This window comes from Gorilla gorilla, chromosome 19, assembly GCF_029281585.2.
Source record: "Gorilla gorilla gorilla isolate KB3781 chromosome 19, NHGRI_mGorGor1-v2.1_pri, whole genome shotgun sequence".
NCBI lineage: Eukaryota > Metazoa > Chordata > Mammalia > Primates > Hominidae > Gorilla > Gorilla gorilla.
The window spans coordinates 32,963,831-32,984,625 of NC_073243.2; the positions used below are offsets into that span (position 1 = coordinate 32,963,831).

General features: G+C 42.0%; 1 pseudogene; it reads left to right on the forward strand.

Moving 5' to 3' along the window:
* LOC109023792 (small ribosomal subunit protein eS1-like) overlaps positions 1–12,255 on the forward strand; it is a 37,752-nt pseudogene extending 25,497 nt beyond the window's left edge.
* Positions 12,256–20,795: the final 8,540 nt, after the last annotated feature.

Sequence of the window (20,795 nt, forward strand, 5' to 3'; positions counted from 1 at the left end):
TAATTACTTGGCATGTCCTACTTGTGGGCTACACTTCCTGAATTTCCACACTCTGCAGCTCTTTGAAAAGCCTGCTTTTATTCTTCCCGTCCAGGTCATCTGTGCAAATCTTTAAAGTCATGGGGTTGCCACTAATGACTGGTCGACTCCATTAACGCAGCCTCCCCTCTGTGGAAGTTTGCTTTTCTGGGTCAGTGTCTTTTACTGTGGAGCTTGTTAAGAGCCTTTATTGCTTGAAGAAGGTGCACATTGGAACTTTAAGATTTCCTGTTTATACACAGGGCAGGGCCTGGCTGAACACTGATAATGTGGGCAAGCTCTCGAGCTTTGCCAAAGGGCTCTCAGGGGGACCCAAGAGGAGCTGCAATGAGGATTTTAAGACAAGTGTCTGCTTAGCTGCCACGGCTATGTTAGAAACTGCAAAAAAAGCACCTCGCAGAGCTGAAGAAAGATCTGGTGCTGCCAGTGGAGAGGTTTGCACCCAGGTCAGGTCTCATGGGGGCTGCTGTGAGCCCGAAGGCATCTTTGTGCTACAGGGCAAAGGGCACCCTCTTCTAGGTCCCCCGTCTGAGTGGATAAAAACCTAGGACTGAGTCCCTGTAACTGTGACTGCCAGAGGACTGTTCTCCATACAAACGGTATGTACAGGAAATTTGGTCTTCCCCAAATCCTTTCAGGGTCCACCAGGGTCTGGGGAGGGGGTCAGGATCTGCTTCTGCTATAGTGTGACTCCAGTCGCAGACCTGAGCAGATCTGCTGGGGCTCAGAGTTTTCTGCCCCAGCTGGGTTTCTAAGCCCCACCTCTTGTCAAATGCTGCCTCTCCAAACCCTTCCTAGGAATAATTGCATCACTTAGGGTGTCAGCAAACTGTTCCTCCAAGGAGGGGATCTCCTCTCCAGTTGGGGAGTAGGGTACTGAGGCTGACTGAATTACTGGAAGCTGTTTGATGAGTGTGGAACCTCAGCAGAGCGTCCTGGAGAGGGGCCGGGCACCCTGCCACAAGACACCCACAAGGTGTGGAGTTTCTGGGTCAGGAAGAACCAGATGAAGCTGCTCATGTGGCCAAAAGTAGCAAATCCAAGGGATGAGTGTGCATTTTCCAACATGGAGAGGGAAGGAAGCAAGGGAATTTCATCAACTCAGGACCAACCTGAGGGGTCTCATCCGGGCTTGGAGGAGCCTGTGGCCCCCAGAATGCCCACTCTCAAATGAGGTTCTCCCTCCCTAGCATGGCCCTGGATAAAGCTGGCCTTGTCTTGCTTCCCGGTCCCTGTTATCCAGGTTCTACACAACCCATCCCCTTCCTATCAGTAGAGTCGTCCCTCAGGTCATAGATGAGACTACAGCTTTTTTCCAGCCTAGTCTCTCCAAGATGAGAGCCCTGGAAACCGGATCTGTTTTGGCTTTTTGTTTCTTTTTTTTTTTTTTTTTTATCTTTTTTCTTTTTCTTTTCTTTTCTTTTTCTTTTTTTTTGACAGGATCTTGCTCTGTTGCTCAGGCTGGAGTGCAGTGGCACAATCTTAGCTCACTGCAACCTCTGCCTCCCAAGTAGCTAAGACTACAGTTGTGCACCACCATGCCCAGCTAATTTGTTAATTTCTTGTAGAGATAGAGTCTCACCATGTCGCCCAGGCTGATCTTGAACTCCTGGCCTCAAGCAGTCCTCCCACCTCAACCTCCCAAAGTGCTGGGATTACAGGTGTGAGCCACTATAGCTGGCCCAAATCTAGTTTGGAAGTAGATAGATGCTTTGGTTTTGAAGTAGATTGATGCTCTGTTCACATGCTGATTTTGTTCCACGGGTAACTGTTTTTGAGCTCTGGGAAGCAACTCAAATCCCAGGAAGCCTCAGGCTCCTGCAGTTACACCCCAGGTGGGAACAGCCTGAGGCAAAAGGCCATATTTGTGTCTCTCTGACATTCCACATTGAGCTAAGTCTGTGGTTGCAGTTGGTGGGTGGCAGGGAATGGGCTGTGGTACTTGTGGAAGCTTCCAACAAGAGCTGCAAAGGAAACATCGCTCAGGCTGGGTCAAATACCAAGTCCATGAAAGTCTCATTCCAGCAGGAGCAGCCAGGCCCCACCAGGCCTGGGTCTCCCTCTTCCCTGTGGAGGAAGGCTTATTTTAGGCTCCCTCCAACTCTGTGGTTCCACACCCTGAGTGAGCATCCACACTCCCTCCCCCTTGAAGAGCCAGGAGTTAATGTCCTCTGGCCATCTTAGTGCCTGGTCTTGGTGGCACCCACCCCTGTCCCTTGGGAGTCCTTTCCAACTCCTACGATGTCTTTCCATTCTCGTGAATCCTCTCCCACATGTGTGAGCTGGGGATTATTATCTTTGTTTTAGAAAGGAGAAAACTGAGGTGTGGGCAGGAGATAGAATTTCTCTGTGGGCCCCAGGCTTGTGAGTGGCTGAGCTGGGACACGAATCTGGATCACCAGACTCCGAGTTCAGTGCTCTCCCTATGCTTGTGTAAATATCTCTTCAACAAGAGCTGGTGCCAGGGGGCAGGAACTGTACTAGGGTTCCTCTTGAAACAGGTTTCCTCCCGCCTCAGCAGGACAGCAGGCAGCATGGGTTGTCAGTAAATATTTGTTGAATTGAGACTGCATAGGAAGGATGATGGGGAACAGGGAGCTGGTGAGGACAAGAGGCCAGGAAGGCAGCTACACACAGCAGCAAACCCCTCCCTGCCCAGCCGGAGCACTTCATGCTCATGTGTTGGGAGAGGGATTTGTTAGATGAGACCATTACCTTACTGGTTATGAGGTGTTGTTGTTGTTGTTATTGTTCAACTCCACCACTAGTATTCTTCCTTCTCTCCAGGTTCCAACTGTGCTCCTGCAGAAAAGAGGTCAACCGACTCCTGGAGGTAATCATGTCTTCTTCCTGTTCGAAGTAATTTTCATTCTTACATATCTGCCTCATGGTATCTATCAGATAGCTCTTTCCATAACAATCCTACATAATAAATAACCACAAAGCCTCAGTGACATACAATGGTAAACATTTCTTTTGCTCGTGTGTCTGGGGTGGTCAGCAGAGCAGCTTTGTGGGGGTGCCTCTCACTGCTAAGAGTCAGCTGGCTGTCACTGGGATGACTCAGCTCAGCTCCTTCAGCAGGCTGACCCAGGCGTGTTCTCATGGCATGCTTGAAGAACATAAGAGGGAGTGGGCTCATGCAAGTACTTTGTGATCCTCTGTTTGGGAGCTGTTGTTAACATCCCATTTGCCAAAGCCCGGATTCGAAAGGTAGGGAAATTGGCCATCACTTTATTGAGAGCATCTATAGAATGACATGGCAAAGGATGTTGGATACAAGGAATGTTGCAAATAGCACGCTCATCCTGGTCCTGACTGGCATTAGGTTCACTCCATAGAGAAGATAAACTCCTGGCCAGGTGCGGTGGCTCATGCCTGTAATCCCAGCACTTTGGGAGGGCAAGGCAGGCAGATCGTGAGGTCAAGAGATGGAGACCACCCTGGCCAACGTGGTAAAACCCCGTCTCTACTAAAAATACAAAAATTAGCTGGGCGTGGTGGCACATGCCTGTAGCCCCAGCTACTCGGGAGGCTGAGGCAGGAGAATCACTTGAACCCAGGAGGCGGAGGTTGCAGTGAGCCGAGATCGCACCATTGAACTCCAGCCTGGTGACAGAGCAAGACTCCATCTAAAAAAAAAACAAAAAGGATAAACTCCTGTGTTAGCAACCCCAACATAGTGATGATTTACAACCACCAAAGTCAAATCTTCATCTCCATAAAAGATCTACAGAAGGATCTCTGTTGAGTGTTTAAAGCAAAAATAGGTTTATCACAAAGGTGTTTTTTATTTACTTGGTTTTGGTTTTTCAGGCAAGTGTTGAAAGATAATTCTCCAGGAGTCTCCTGTTTTCTTCATGTCTTGTGAGCAGGGACTTTAACTGTCACTTGTTCCTAATTATATTTTCAAGTATGTTTGTATGATTCCCATAGGGAGCCTATTTCCATGACAGCATCTCCTGCTATCAACCCTGGTCCCTATCAAGGATGGCCATCATCAGACTTCTCAGAGATGTCAGTGCCTCCCTCACCTGTACCCTTGCTACTCTACTGACAGGAATATTCTCTCCACCTTCCTGAGGAATATAGCACAGTGGTGGCTCCTATGGTTTTGTATAAATCCACTCTAACATTCCCACATATCTGAACTTTCTGAACCCTTCATGAATACTATGCTGAGGCAATATCAGCATTTTCACCTCATTTCTTTTGGGCCATTGTTAGCAGAAACTTTAAGGAGCTATTCTAGCCATCTATTAGGACAGGTTCTAGGTGTCTTTTCCCTGATGTTAAACTTCAAGTCATGAGAGAGGGCTCCTATATCAATAAATTGCCCTCTATCCCGTCTTATTTATATTCTACTCTTGCCAGCAATACACACTTGCCACTCCCTATCCACACACACAATCTTATTCCTTTAAGATCTACACCCCCATGTGATCCTTGGTTGCTACTGGGACACATTAACCAAGCCCAGCAACGTCTTTGGTATGTTAGATATTTACTCTTGGAGCGGGGAGCTGTGTTTCTCTGTTCAGACTGTGCTGAGACATAATCTTTGTTATTGGTCTGAAGACAATAAAAAGAAGCAGGGTCATCTTGAAGAGTACAAATCAGGTGAGGCTTTAGCAGGGTTCCCAGGCAAGGGGCATCTGCTCTGGTCTGCAAGGGGAGATAATTCAGAGAAGCATGAGAGCTTGCATCTCAGATTCGTGCATCCAAATATCCCTAAATCAAGTCTCAGAGTCTCTCTTTTTCTATCAGGGCCCTGACTTTTACCATAAAAGACTTGTTGGCATTTCCACCCTTTTGGCTGTCTGAGCAGCACCATGATGGTTGGCAAGAACAGGTGCCTTACAAAGGCAGCAAAAAGGAAGCCAAGAAGAAAGTGGTTGATCCATTTTCTTTTTTTTTTTCATGTGCCACTTTATTTTTTGTTTCTTTTTTTAAAATTTGTGATGAGAACACTTAACATGAGCTCTATTCTTGTACTAAGTTTTTTTAAAATTTTTTTAAAAATTTTATTATTATTATACTTTTAAGTTTTAGGATACATGTGCACAACGTGCAGATTTGTTACATATGTATACATGTGCCATGTTGGTGTGCTACACCCATTAACTCGTCATTTAGCATTAGGTATATCTCCTAATGCTATCCCTCCCCGCTCCCCCAACCCCACAACAGTCCCCAGTGTGTGATGGTCCCCTTCCTGTGTCCATGTGTTCTCATTGTTCAATTCCTACCTATGAGTGAGAACATGTGGTGTTTGGTTTTTTGTCCTTGTGATAGTTTGCTGAGAATGATGGTTTCCAGCTTCATCCATGTCCCTACAAAGGACATGAACTCATCCTTTTTTATGGCTGCATAGTATTCCATGGTGTATATGGGCCACATTTTCTTAATCCAGTCTATCATTGTTGGACATTTGGGTTGGTTCCAAGTCTTTGCTATTGTGAATAGTGCCGCAATAAACATACGTGTGCATGTGTCTTTATAGCAGCATGATTTATAATCCTTTGGGTAGATACCCAGTAATGGGATGGCTGGGTCAAATGGTATTCTAGTTCTAGATCCCTGAGGAATTGCCACACTGACTTCCACAATGGTTGAACTACTTTACAGTCCCACCAACAGTGTAAAAGTGTTCCTATTTCTCCACATCCTCTCCAGCACCTGTTGTTTCCTGACTTTTTAATGATCGCCATTCTAACTGATGTGAGACGGTATCTCATTGTGGTTTTGATTTGCATTTCTCTGATGGCCAGTGATGATGAGCATTTTTTCATGTGTTTTTTGGCTGCATAAATGTCTTCTTTTGAGAAGTGTCTGTTCATATCCTTTGCCTACTTTTTGATGGGGTTGTTTGCTTTTTTCTAGTAAATTTGTTTGAGTTCATTGTAGATTCTGGATATTAGCCCTTTGTCAGATGAGTAGATTGCAAAAATTGTCTCCCATTCTGTAGGTTGCCTGTTCACTCTGATGGTAGTTTCTTTTGCTGTGCAGAAGCTCTTTAGTTTAATTAGATCCCATTAGTCAGTTTTGGTTTTTGTTGCCATTGCTTTTGGTGTTTTAGACATGAAGTCCTTGCCCATTCCTATGTCCTGAATGGTATTGCCTAGGTTTTCTTCTAGGGTTTTTATGGTTTTAGGTCTAACATGTAAGTCTTTAATCCATCTTGAATTAATATTTGTATAAGATGTAAGGAAGGGATCCAGTTTCAGCTTTCTACATATGGCTAGCCAGTTTTCCCAGCACCATTTATTAAACAGGGAATCCTTTCCCCATGTCTTGTTTTTCTCAGGTTTGTCAAAGATCAGATAGTTGGAGATATGCAGCATTATTTCTGAGGTCTCTGTTCTGTTCCATTAGTCTATATCTCTGTTTTGGTACCAGTACCATGCTGTTTTGGTTACTGTAGCCTTGTAGTATAGTTTGAAGTCAGGTAGTGTGATGCCTCCAGCTTTGTTCTTTTGGCTTAGGATTGACTTGGCAATGCGGGCTTTTTTTTGGTTCCATATGAACTTTAAAGTAGTTTTTTCCAATTCTGTGAAGAAAGTCATTGGTAGCTTGATGGGGATGGCATTGAATCTGTAAATTACCTTGGGCAGTATGGCCATTTTCACGATATTGATTCTTCCTACCCATGAGCATGGAATGTTCTTCCATTTGTTTGTATCCTCTTTTATTTCCTTGAGTAGTGGTTTGTAGTTCTCCTTGAAGAGGTCCTTCACATCCCTTGTAAGTTGGATTCCTAGGTATTTTATTCTCTTTGAAGCAATTGTGAATGGGAGTTCACTTATGATTTGGCTCTCCATTTGTCTGTTATTGGTGTATAAGAATGCTTGTGATTTTTGTACATTGATTTTGTATCCTGAGACTTAGTTGAAGTTGCTTATCAGCTTAAGGAGATTTGGGGCTGAGACGATGGGGTTTTCTGGATATACAATCATGTCATGTGCAAACAGGGACAATTTGACTTCCTCTTTTCCTAATTGAATGCCCTTTATTTCCTTCTCCTGCCTGATTGCCCTGGCCAGAACTTCCAACACTATGTTGAATAGGAGTGGTGAGAGAGGGCATCCCTGTCTTGTGCCAGTTTTCAAAGGGAATGCTTCCAGTTTTTGTCCATTGAGTATAATGTTGGCTGTGGGTTTGTCATAGATAGCTCTTATTATTTTGACATACGTCCCATCAATACCTAATTTATTGAGAGTTTTTAGCATGAAGGTTGTAGAATTTTGTCAAAGGCCTTTTCTGCATCTATTGAGATAATCATGTGGTTTTTGTCTTTGGTTCTGTTTATATGCTGGATTACATTTATTGATTTGCGTATATTGAACCAGCCTTGCATCCCAGGGATGAAGCCCACTTGATCATGGTGGATAAGCTTTTTGATGTGCTGCTGGATTCGGTTTCCCAGTATTTTATTGAGGATTTTTGCATCCATGTTCATCAAGGATATTGGTCTAAAATTCTCTTTTTTTGTTGTGTCTCTGCCAGGCTTTGGTATCAGGATAATGCTGGCCTCATAAAATGAGTTAGGGAGGATTCCCTCTTTTTCTATTGGTTGGAATAGTTTCAGAAGGAATGGTACCAGCTCCTCCTTGTACCTCTGGTACAATTCGGCTGTGAATCCATCTGGTCCTGGACTTTTTTTGGTTGGTAAGCTATTAATTATTGCCTCAATTTCAGAGCCTGTTATTGGTCTATTCAGAGATTCAACTTCTTCCTGGTTTAGTCTTGGGAGGATGTGTGTGTCGAGGAATTTATCCATTTCTTCTAGATTTTCTAGTTTATTTGCATAGAGGTGTTTATAGTATTCTCTGATGGTAGTTTGTATTTCTGTGGGATCAGTGGTGATATCCCCTTTATCATTTTTTATTGCATCTATTTGATTCTTCTCTCTTTTCTTCTTTATTAGTCTTGCTAGCGGTCTATCAATTTTGTTGGTCCTTTCAAAAAACCAGCTCCTGGATGCATTGATTTTTTGAAGGATATTTTGTGTCTCTATTTCCTTCAGTTCTGCTCTGATCTTAGTTATTTCTTGCCTTCTGCTAGCTTTTGAATGTGTTTGCTCTTGCTTCTCTCGTTCTTTTAATTGTGAATGTTAGGGTGTCAATCTTAGATCTTTCCTGCTTTCTCTTGTGGGCATTTAGTGCTATAAATTTCCCTCTACACACTGCTTTGAATGTGTCCCAGAGATTCTGGTATGTTGTGTCTTTGTTCTTGTTGGTTTCAAAGAACGTCTTTACTTCTGCCTTCATTTCGTTATGTACCCAGTAGTCATTCAGGAGCAGGTTGTTCAATTTCCATGTAGTTGAGCAGTTTTGAGTGAGTTTCTTAATCCGGAGTTCTAGTTTGATTGCACCGTGGTCTGAGAGACAGTTTGTTATAATTTCTGTTCTTTTACATTTGCTGAGGAGTGCTTTACTTCCAAGTATGTGGCCAATTTTGGAATAGGTGTGGGGTGGTGCTGAAAAGAATGTATATTCTGTTGATTTGGGGTGGAGAGTTCTGTAGATGTCTATTAGGTCTGCTTGGTGCAGAGCTGAGTTCAATTCCTGGATATCCTTGTTAACTTTCTGTCTCGTCGATCTGTCTAATGTTGACAGTGGGGTGTTAAAGTCTCCCATTATTAATGTGTGGGAGTCTAAGTCTCTTTGTAGGTCACTCAGGACTTGCTTTATGAATCTGGGTGCTCCTGTATTGGGTGCATATATATTTAGGATGGTTAACTCTTCTTGTTGAATTGATCCCTTTAGCATTACGTAATGGCCTTCTTTGTCTCTTTTGATCTTTGTTGGTTTAAAGTCTGTTTTACCCGAGACTAGGATTGCAACCCCTGCCTTTTTTTGTTTTCCATTTGCTTGGTAGATCTTCCTCCATCCCTTTATTTTAAGCCTATGTGTGTCTCTACACGTGAGATGGGTTTCCTGAATACAGCACACTGATGGGTCTTGACTCTATCCAATTTGCCAGTCTGTGTCTTTTAATTGGAGCATTTAGCCCATTTACATTTAAGGTTAATATTGTTATGTGTGAATTTGATCCTGTCATTATAATGTTAGCTGGGTATTTTGCTTGTTAGTTGATGCAGCTTCTTCCTAGCCTTGATGGTCTTTACAATTTGGCATGTTTTTGCAGTGGCTGGTACCAGTTGTTCCTTTCCATGTTTAGTGCTTCCTTTAGGAGCTCTTGTAGGGCAGGCCTGGTGGTGACAAAATATCTCAGCATTTGCTTGTCTGTAAAGTATTTTATTTCTCCTTTACTTATGAAGCTTAGTTTGGCTGGATATGAAAGTCTGGGTTGAAAATTCTTTTCTTTAAGAATGTCCAATATCGGCCCCCACTCTCTTCTGGCTTGTAGATTTTTCTGCTGAGAGATCAGCTGTTAGTCTGATGGGCTTCCCGTTGTGAGTAACCCGACCTTTCTCTCTGGCTGCCCTTAACACTTTTTCCTTCATTTCAACTTTGGTGAATCTGACAATTATGTGTCTTGGAGTTGCTCTTCTCGAGGAGTATCTTTGTAGCATTCTCTGTATTTCCTGAATTTAAATGTTGGCCTGCCTTGCTAGGTTGGGGAAGTTCTCCTGGATAATATCCTGCAGAGTGTTTTCCAACTTGGTTCCATTCTCCCTATCACTTTCAGGTACACCAATCAGACGTAGATTTGGTCTTTTCACATAGTCCCATATTTCATGGAGGCTTTGTTCGTTTCTTTTTATTCTTTTTTCTCTAAACTTCTCTTCTCGCTTCATTTCATTAATTTCATCTTCCATCACTGATACCCTTTCTTCCAGTTGATCACATCGGCTACTGAGGCTTGTACTTTCATCACATAGTTCTCGTGCTGTGGTTTTCAGCTCCATCAGGTCCTTTAAGGACTTCTCTGCATTGGTTATTCTAGTTAGCCATTCATCTTATTTTTTTTCAAGGTTTTTAACTTCACCACTGGTTCGAACTTCCTCCTTTAGCTCGGAGTAGTTTGATCTTCTGAAGCCTTCTTCTCTCAACTCATCAAATTCATTCTCCGTCCAGCTTTGTTCCGTTGCTGGTGAGGAGCTGCATTCCTTTGGAGGAGGAGAGGCGGTCTGATTTTTAGAGTTTCCAGTTTTTCTGCTCTGTTTTTTCCCCATCTTTGTGGTTTTGTCTACTTTTGGTCTTTGATGATGGTGACATATAGATGGGGTTTTGGTGTGGATGTCCTTTCTGTTTGTTAGTTTTCCTTCTGACAGTGAGGACTCTCAGCTGTAGGTCTGTTGGAGTTTGCTGGAGGTCCACTCCAGACCCAGTTTGCCTGGGTATCAGCAGCAGTGGCTGCAGAACAGCGGGTATTGGTGAACCGCAAATGCTGCTGGCTGATCGTTCCTCTGGAAGTTTTGTCTCAGAGGAGTACCCAGCCGTGTGAGGTGTCAGTCCGCCCCTACTGGGGGGTGCCTCCCAGTTAGGCTACTCGGGGGTCAGGGAACTACTTGAGGTGGTCTGCCTGTTCTCAGATCTCAAGCTGCATGCTGGGAGAACCACTACTCTCTTCAAAGCTGTGAGACAGGGACATTTAAGTCTGCAGAGGTTACTGCTGCCTTTTGTTTGTCTGTGCCCTGCCTCCAGAGGTGGAGCCTACAGAGGCAGGCAGGCCTCCTTGAGCTATGGTGAGCTCCACCCAGTTCGAGCTTCCCGGCCGCTTTGTTTACCTACTCAAGCCTGGGCAATGGCGGGTGCCTCCCCCAGCTGCGCTGCTGCCTTGCAGTTTGATCTCAGACTGCTGTACTAGCAATGAGCGAGGCTCTGTGGGCATAGGACCCTCCTAGCCATGTGCAGGATATAATCTCCTGGTGTGCGGTTTGTTAAGCCCGTTGGAAAAGCACAGTATTAGGGTGGGAGTGACCTGATTTTCCAGGTGCCATCTGTCATCCCTTTCTTTGACTAGGAAAGGGAATTCCCTGACCCTTGCGCTTCCCAGGTGTGGCGATGCCTCGCCCTGCTTTGGCTCATGCACGGTGTGCTGCACCCACTGTCCTGCACCCACTGTCCGGCACTCCCCACTGAGATGAACCTGGTACCCCAGTTGGAAATGCAGAAATCACCCATCTTCTGTGTCGCTCACACTGGGAGCTGTAGACTGGAGCTTTTCCTATTTGGCCATCTTCGCTCCACCCCAGTTGATCCATTTTCTAAGAAAGATTGGTATGATGTGAAAGCCCCTGCTGTGTTCAATATAAGAAATATTGGAAAGACCCTAGTCACCAGGACCCAAGGAACCAAAACTGCATCTGATGGCCTCAAGGGTCACATGTTTGAAGTGAGTCCTGCTGATTTGCAGAATAGTGAAGTTGCATTTAGAAAATCTAAGCTGATTGCTGAAGATATTTGGGCAAAAACTGCATAACTTCCATGCCATGGATCTTACCCATGACAAAATGTGCTTCATGGTCAAAAAATGGCAGACAATGATTGAAGCTCATGTCAATGTCAAGACTACCACTGGGCGGTGGCTCACGCCTATAATCCCAGCACTTTGGGAGGCCAAGGCAGGTGGATCACCTGAGGTCAGGAGTTTGAGAACAGCCTGATCAACATGGTGAAACCCCCATCTCTACTAAAAATACAAACATTAGCCAGGTGTGGTGGTGGTCACCTGTAAGCCCAGCTACTCAAGAGGCTGAGGCAGGAGAATTGCTTGAACCTGGGAGGCAGAGGTTGCGGTGAGCCAAAATCATGCTGCTGTACTCCAGCCTGGTTGACAGAGTGAGACAGACTCCATCTCAAAAAAAAAACCTACCAATGGTTACTTGCTTTGTATGTTCTGCATTGATTTTACTAAAAAAAAAAAAAAAACCACAACAATCAGATATAGAAGACCTGTTATGCTCAGCATCAACAGGTCTACCAAATCTGGAAGAAGATGTTGGAAATCATGACCTGAGAGGTGCAGAGAAATGACTTGAAAGAAGTGGTCAATAAATTGATTCCAGACAGCATTGAAAAGACACAGAAAAGGCTTGCCAATCTATTTATCCTCTCCATGATGTCTTCGTTAGAAGACTAAAAATGCTGAAGAAGCCCAAGTTTGAATTGGGAAAACTCATGGAGCTTTGTGGTGAAGGTAGGAGTTCTGGAAAAGCCACTGGGGACGAGACAGGTGCTAAAGTTGAACGAGCTGATGGATATGAACCACCAGTCCAAGAATCTGTTTAAAGTTCAGACTTCAAATAGTGGCAAATAAAAAGTCCTATTTGTTAAAAAAAAAAAAAAAAAAGACTTGTTGAAGCCATGAGTTAACTGTCCTTTGCAGTTCTGTCACCCTTATAATTGGTTCCTGGGACTGATTTTAACCACATTCTACCCTACAACGGCTAGAGGCCTCTGGCTTTCACATCATACCTCAGTTGACACTTAGCTAACCTGAATCATTTGTTTGTCAAGACTTCCAAAGAGTTAACAAAATCTGACCAGTTCCCAAATCTTTGTAATTTTATTGGCCCAACTCCATTCAAGTGTCAAAGTTGTCACATAACCCAATGTGTCACCTTCTACCTGTACCTGTGCAGGTGAGAGTCTTGGTGATTGTGATGTTACTGCCTGCCCAGGTTATCACCACTGTACTGCAAAATCCCATCCTGAGAGTCTGAGTTTTAAAACCACTGTTACCAACTCTTGTAGCTTGGTTCTCTTACAGGCAGAATCTGAGACAAAGGTCATATCAGGTCGTTTACTTGGGAGTGATACCCAAGAGCAGGAGTGAGGAACCAGGGGAATAAGACCAGGGAAGATGGAAACCAGTAGAAGGGAACAATGCATAAGAATGTTGGCCTCGTCCCACTCCCAGTGAGACTGAGTATTATACATGATCTGTTTTTGATATTTCAATACATATGTTTTTCCTAGGTAATTTTGAATTTTAATTTTTAATGATTTACAATATTTTTCTCATGTTTTAAAATTTTTATTCCATTTGTGGGTATTTTTTTTTCCTGTCCTTTTCTCATATATTAAGATCCAGGGTTGGTTTTTCAAAAAATGTATCTTGGGCTGGCATAGTAGCTCATGCCTGTAATCCCAGCACTCTGGGAGGACAAGGCAGGAGGATCACTTGAGCCCAGGAGTTCAAGACCAGCCTGGCCAACATGGCAAACCCCATCTCTATGAAAAATAAAAAAAATTAGCTGGGCATAGTGGCATGCATCTGTGGTCCCACCTATTCAAGAGGCTAAAGTGGGAGAATTCCTCGAACCTGGGAAGTCAAGGCTGCAGTGAGCAGTGACCACACCACCTCACTCCAGCCTGGGCGACAGGGTGAGATCCTGTCTCAAAAAAAAAAAGAATATATCTTTAAAAAGCCATTTTCATAGTCACTCTCATATGTTACTGATAGGTCAAACACTGATAAAACATTTCTGGAAAGCCTTTTGCAATTTGTATCAATAACTTAAATTTTTCACCTACTATAATTTCTCGAAGACAAGCTGAACTTGGGTCACAGAAACAGGGTAGGTTTCTGGGTGCCTGGCTTAGGAGTCTCAGTAATGCAGGGTTGATTTTTCATGGATGTTTCTCCCCAATTTGTTGCTTATATTTGTTGTTGTCAGTGATGTTTTGGGACATTAGAAATTTTAAAGTTTCATCTGGTTGAAACTGTTAACTTTAGAAAGTAATTCCCCTGCCAGAAATCAGAAAATTTTCACCGTTTTCTTCTAGTTTTCTTCTGGAGATTTGAGATTTTTAAAACATTTAACTCCTAACGCAACTATAGAAGCAGCTAACATAAAAAATGTAAGAAAATAATACCAAGTGCTGGAGAGGATGTGGGGAAATGATCTTTCATATATTGTTTGGGAGAATGTAAAATGATATAATCATTCTGGAAAAAGTTTGGTAGTTTCTTCCCAAAGTGAGCATTACCATATTACCCAGCAATTAATTGCATTCTTGGAATTTTTGTCCTAGAGAAATAAAAACATTCACATGAAAGGCTGTGTGTGAATTTTCATAGCAGATTTATTCATGATAGCAAAATACTGGAAACAGCCCAAATGTCATTCAATTGGTGAATGGCTGAACAAACTCAGGTATGAGCATAAAATAGAATATTCATCGGCAATAAAAAGGAATCACCTATTGATGCGTATAACAATTTAGATGGACTTCAAGGGTATTATTTTTAGTGAAAGGAGACAGTCTCAAAAGGTTACATGTTGTGTGATCTCAATTACATAACATTTTTGAAATGACAAAACTTTAATATGGAGAATAGTTAGTGGCTGTCAGGGGAGAGGAATGTATGTGTGTTGGAGGTTGGGAGTAGCAAGGAGTGGGAAGTAGGGGTAGAAGTGAATGCAAATACAAAGTAGCATGATGGAGTTTTTTTGTGGTGATGAAACAGTTCTTAACCTTGTTTGTGGTAGTGGTTACACCAATCTGTTAATGGGATAAAGTTGCATGGAACAAAACTTATGTCTATACAAAAACCTGCACATAAATGTTTACAGCAGCTTTTTTCATAAAACTTGGGAGTAGCCAAGATGTCCTTCAGCAAGTGAATGGGTAAATAAACTGTGGTACAACCAGACATGGACTATCATTCAGTACTAAAAAGAAACGAGCTATCAAGCTATGAAAAGACATGGAGGAAACAAATACCTATCACTAAGTGAGGGAAGCTAATCTGAAAAGGCTGCAAACTGTGTGATTCCAACTATATGATATTCTATTGTAGAAAAGGCAAAACTAGGGAGACTGTAAAAAGATCAGTGGTTGCCGGGGATTAGGGGTCAGGAGAAACAATGAATAGGTAGAACACAGAAAATTTTTAGGACAGTGAAACTACTCTGCATGATGGCATAATGGGGAATCCGTGTCACTACACGTTTGTCCAAACCCACAGAAGGTACACCAAGAGTGTAAACTACAAATTTCGGGTAATAATGATGTGTCAAGGTTGGTTAACCAGTTGTGACAGATGTGCTACTCTAGTAAGGAATGTTGCCTGTGTCGGGGCAGGAGACATAAGGGAAATCTCTGTATCTTTCACTCAATTTTGCTCTGAACCTAAAACTGCTCTGAAAAAAAAAAAAAAGTCCCTTTAAACAAATGAACAGATAAATAAGTAATAAGTGAAGTTTACTTATAAAATTGCATAGGACTACACATATACACATACGCAAATCATGATTTTTAAAACAGTGAAAAAAAGCAAAATGTGTACTTTTTTTTTTTTTTTGAGGCGGAGTCTCGCTCTGTCACCTAGGCTGGAGTGCAATGGTGCAACCTCAGCTTGCTACAACCTCCACCTCCTGGGTTCAAGCGATTCTCGTGCCTCAGCCTCCTGAGTAGCTGGGATTACAGGAACCCACCACCACGCCTAGCTAATTTTTGTATTTTTAGTAGAGACGGGGTTTCACCATGTTGCCCAGACTGGTCTTGAACTCCTGACCTCAAGAGATCTGCCCGCCTCGGCCTCCCAAAGTGCTGGGATTACAGGCATGAGCCACCGCACTGGCCACAGTGTGTACTCGAATTAATGATAATGATCCATTTCCTGGTTTTGATATTTGATATGGCAGCTACAGAAGGTGTTATCTTTAGGGGAAGATGGGCAAAGAGTACACAGAAGTCTGTACTATCTTTTCAACTTCCTGTGAGTTTATATTACTTAAAAATAAAAAAAATTTAAACACTTAACTCTTTACTTAATCTGAAACTTATGTTGTATATGGTATGAGGTGAGAATACTAAATTGATTTATATTCACATGGTTAACCAAAGATCCCAGTGTTATATCTTAATTAATACTTACCTGCCCCACTAATTTGTGGAACCTGCTATGAGATTCATTAAACACTTTAAAATTCTGGGATCTGTTTCTAATTCACCTAACTTTATTGTTCTGTGTTTTCTTGAACGCATGCAAGGATTACACTGATTTGATTATATATAACATATATATCACATATATATTATATATAACACATATATCCCATATATATTATATATAACACATATATCCCATATATAATATATATAACACATATATCCCATATATAGCATATATTATATGTTATATATTATATATTATATATTATATATAACATATATACACATATATAATATATGTTATATATAACATATATTTTATATATATTTATCACATATAATATATATTTTATATATATTTATCACATATAATATATATTTTATATATATTTATCACATATAATATATATTTTATATATATTTATCACATATATATTTTGTATATATTTATCACATATAATATATATTTTGTATATATTTATCACATATAATATATATTTTGTATATATTTATCACATATATATTTTATATTTATTTATTTATTTATTTTTTTAGACAAGAGTCTTGCTCTGTTGCCCAGGCTGGAGTGCAGTGGTACTCTCGGCTCACTGCAACCTCCACCCCCTGGGTTCAAGCGATTCTCCTGCCTCAGCCTCCCGAGTAGCTGGGACTACAGGCACGTAACACCACGCTGGCTAATTTTTGTATTTTTTTGGTAGAGACAGGTTTCACCATGTTGGCCAGGTTGGTCTCAAACTCCTGGCCTCAAGTGATCCACTTGCCTCGGCCTCCCAAATTGCTGGGATTACAGGTATGAGCCACCACACTTGGCCTCCAGTCATGATTTGATTATATTTACTTTATAATTTATGATTTAATTATATTTACTTTCAATAGCCAACAACACCAGTGATTCCTTAATAAAGAGGTGGAAAAGAAAGAAAACCAATATTTTCTGAGCAAGACTAAGATCTTCACATGGATTATGTCAATTAATCCTCCCAGTACTCATATGTAGTAGGTTATATTATTATTCCCATTTTACAGATGAGAAATAAGAGGCTCAGAGAAATTAAATAATCATTCAGGATATCAAGCTAGTAAGTGGCAGAGCTGGAATCAAACCCAGGCCTAGAATTCTGAACATTCTTCGCTCTGTTGCCCAGGCTGGCCTGAGGCCATCCTTCTGCCTTGGCCTCCCAAAGTGCTGGGCTTACAGGTGTGGGCCACCAAGCCTGTAATAAAATTTATTTAACCACCACTCCATTCACAGACAGTTAGGTGTTCAATCTTTCCTATTAATAAATAGTGGGATAAAGAACACCCTTATACATAGTTTATTTCACATGTGTGCAAGAATATCTGTACATTACATTCCTAACAGTGAAATTTCTGGACCTAAGTGATGGTGCAATTATAATTTGGATAGGTGTTTTCCAAACTGCCTTCCAGAAAGTTGGATATATTCACACTTCTACCAACAATAACACAGTACCTGTCTCTGGAGCCCCTATCTGATTTTTCATCTGTGCCAGTTTAACAAGTGAAGATAGTACTTAATTATATTTTATTATATTATTATGATAGTTTTAATTTGTATTTCTTATATTTTGTATAAGGGTGATTATGGGTTATTGGTCTTTTTCTTAATGATTTGTAGGAGCTCTTTATACATTAAAGGATTTTCTCCTTTATTTCTAATTTGAACTGCACATTTTTTCCCAGTGCCTTTTCTTCTGATTCTGCTTATGCACAGGGGTTGCCATGCAGAAATTTTTTCTTTTCATGTTCATAAAAGACAAGTTTGTCAGTCTTGTCTTTTATAGTTTCTGAGTCTTATATCTCTATACTACTAGATTACAAAAAATAAAAGTGTCCTTTGTTTCTTCTAGTAATTGTATGGTTCTTTTACATTTTCAACTATCTAGAATTTATTTTGTTTGGATGGTTACCCAGTTGTCTCAATATAATTTTTAAAATGATAATTTTTCCCTACTGATTTGAAAGCCAACTGACTCTATACTGAATTTTCTGTTTTATATTTAGCACTTTGGGATACTGAGGCAGGAGGATCACATCAAGCCATCCTGGGCAACAGAGTGAAAAATCTTTAGGCTGTTTCATTGTGCTTGATGACTATTTGTATTAACATATCAATACCACACAGTTTTTCTTATTATATTTTGATAATATGTTTTATTATCTGGTAAGGCTTATGCCCTGATCACTTTTCTTTTTCAAAATGGCAAGTTTGTTTATTTTTAATTTCACCGTGGTGCTGGGCCCATGCCTAAGGGGGAGACCTGGCTCTCCAACCTCGCTTATGTGTTCTTCCCCAGCCCCAGTCCTTAGGGTCAGGTTCTCTATGCCATTGTTCTCTGCACATTCAGAAGATGGTTTAGTAGAAATGTGAGCCCCTGGCCCAGCACAGTGGCTTACTCCTGCAATCCCAGCACTTTGGAAGGCTGAGGCAGGAGGATCTCTTGAGTCCAGAAGTTCAAGACCAGCCTGGGCAACATAGTGAGACCTCATCTCTACAAAAAATAAACAAAATTAGCTGCAAATGGTGATGTGCACCTGTAGTCCCAATTACTTGGGAGGCTGAGGCAGGAGGATTGCTTGAACCCAGGCCGTCAAGGCTGCAGTGAGCTGAGATCACACCACTGCACTCTAGCCTGGGCGACAGTGCAAGACCCTGTCTCAAAAAAAAAAGAAAGAAAAAGAAAAAAAAAGGAAATCTGAGCCCCCTTTATCCATTTCCCTTCATTGGAGGCTTCCTTAAAGGCCTTTACCAATAGTGTTTCTAAGTCCTAGGGGGATCTACGCTCCCCTGGACAAGGCACAGGGCTTCTTAAAGTACGTCTCTTGTTCGAGTTCTCAGAATAAGTTCTGAGGTTTGATGTTTTTCTCCAACTAATGTCAAATAGCAGGCCTGTAATTTTCCCAAATTTAAGAGTATTTTCCCCTGGCTTCCTGGCTGGCTCAGACTTGTGAAAATATTCTCAATTTCAACTTCACTTCCTTTAACATTGTGCAAGACAGTATGTGGCAAAACCCTAGAATATAAAACGTTTCTGACATTTTCACTCAGTAACTTGCCAATTTCTCATTTGATTCTTTTTTCTTTTTATAAAGACAAATTAGAAAGCAATCACTCCATAACCTTTGGCTTTGTTATTTCTTTATCCTTTGTGCTACCCAGTCCTATTTCCCTATCTATCACTCTTCTGTATTGATTTTGGATGGTTTGGTGTTTGCCTTTGTGCTTTGCAAAGAAAGCCATTGATTTTGAATAGATCTAGAAATGTTGGGAGCTCTTGGCGATATACCCAATCTTAGTGTTGTTACTAAAGGTATTAGACATTGCCTTGCAAGTGAGTTTATTGTCTCAGTCTATGATTATGGAAATAAAGACTGCTAACAGCTATTGGCAAAGACCTTCAGAGTTATCATCTGCCTATTCATGACAATAAGAGCTAGGAGATTGACCTGCTAAATGCCCTACTGAACCGCTGATGACAAGTATGTCTTTAATTTCAACTCTAAAAAATAGGATATGGTGTAACAGAAAGAGTACTTTGGATAGAAAATCAGGATACCTGGCTGGGTACGGTGGCTCACGCCTGTAATCCCAGTACTTTGGGAGGCTGAGGTGGGCAGATCACCTGAGGTCAGAAGTTTGAGACCAGCCTGGTCAACATGGGGAAACCCCGTCTCCACTAAAAATGCGAAAATTAGCTGGGTGTGGTGGTGAGTGCCTGTAATCCCAGCTACTCGGGAGGCTGAGGCAGGAGAATTGCTTGAACCAGGGAGGTGGAGGTTGCAGTGAACCAAGGTTGTACCACTGCACTCCAGCCTGGGTGACAGAGTGATACTCCATCTCAAAAAAATATAAAAATTTTTAAAAATTAAAAAGAAAATCAGGAGACCTTAATATAGTCTTGATGTGCTCTAGCTAGGTGGAATTCCTCACCAGGCTCTGGAGGGAAAAGCTGCTGAAGAACTCCTGAACAGGAAGTTGTAGCGTATAGACCATTCAGAATTGTCTCTAGGCTGGGCGCAGTGGCTCATGCCTGTAATCCCAGCACTTTGGGAGGCTGAGGCAGGTGGATCACCTAAGGTCAGGAGTTTGAGACTAGTCTGGGCAACATGGTGAAACCCTATCTCTACTAAAAATACAAAAATTAGCTGGGCATGGTGGCGTGTGCCTGTAATCCCAGCTACTTGGGAGGCTGAGGCAGGAAAATCACTTGAACCCAGGAGACGGAGGCTGCAGTGAGCTGAGATGGTGCCACTGCACTCCAGCCTGGGTGACAGAGCGAGACTCCATCTCAAAAAAATAAAGATTGTCTCTAAATGATAAGGGCCACAGATAATGTGGGTAGCTAGGGCTATCTTATCTTTTTATCTTTCTTGATCACATATCATCCACCGGATTTTCACCCAGTCTCTGGAGTCAATCATATGACAAATTAGGTGGCCAAAGGGCAAACAGTAGAAAAAAATGAAGGAAAAAAAATGTAAGTCATCCCCAGGCTAGAGGACCATATGTTGAACAGTTGAGAGGTGCCTATAAATGTGTGGGAAGGCTGATGGGGATGGGTCAGGTCTGCCAGCTTCCCAGCCCCAGAGACGGTGCCATGGGATGGGCATAAGGAAGCCTTTGCCCAGGACATGTCTAAGGTATCCGCTGTGGCCCACTTGAAGCCTGCCAGGCATACCTGCCCGGCTGTGTTTTCCCTTACTTAAGGCCACTCTTGTCGGTGGCCCTGCCTCTGGTGGAGTAAGGAGGTGCTCTGCCATATAAAGCACTTTTGATTTCATGGGCTGACTATGATGGTGCTCCAAGGGAGTATACCAAAATCAGAGATGTTCCTGCTCTTTGACTCAGCAATTCCAAGGTAAAACTTGAGAGAGGGTTAATTTGAAAAATTGGGTTTT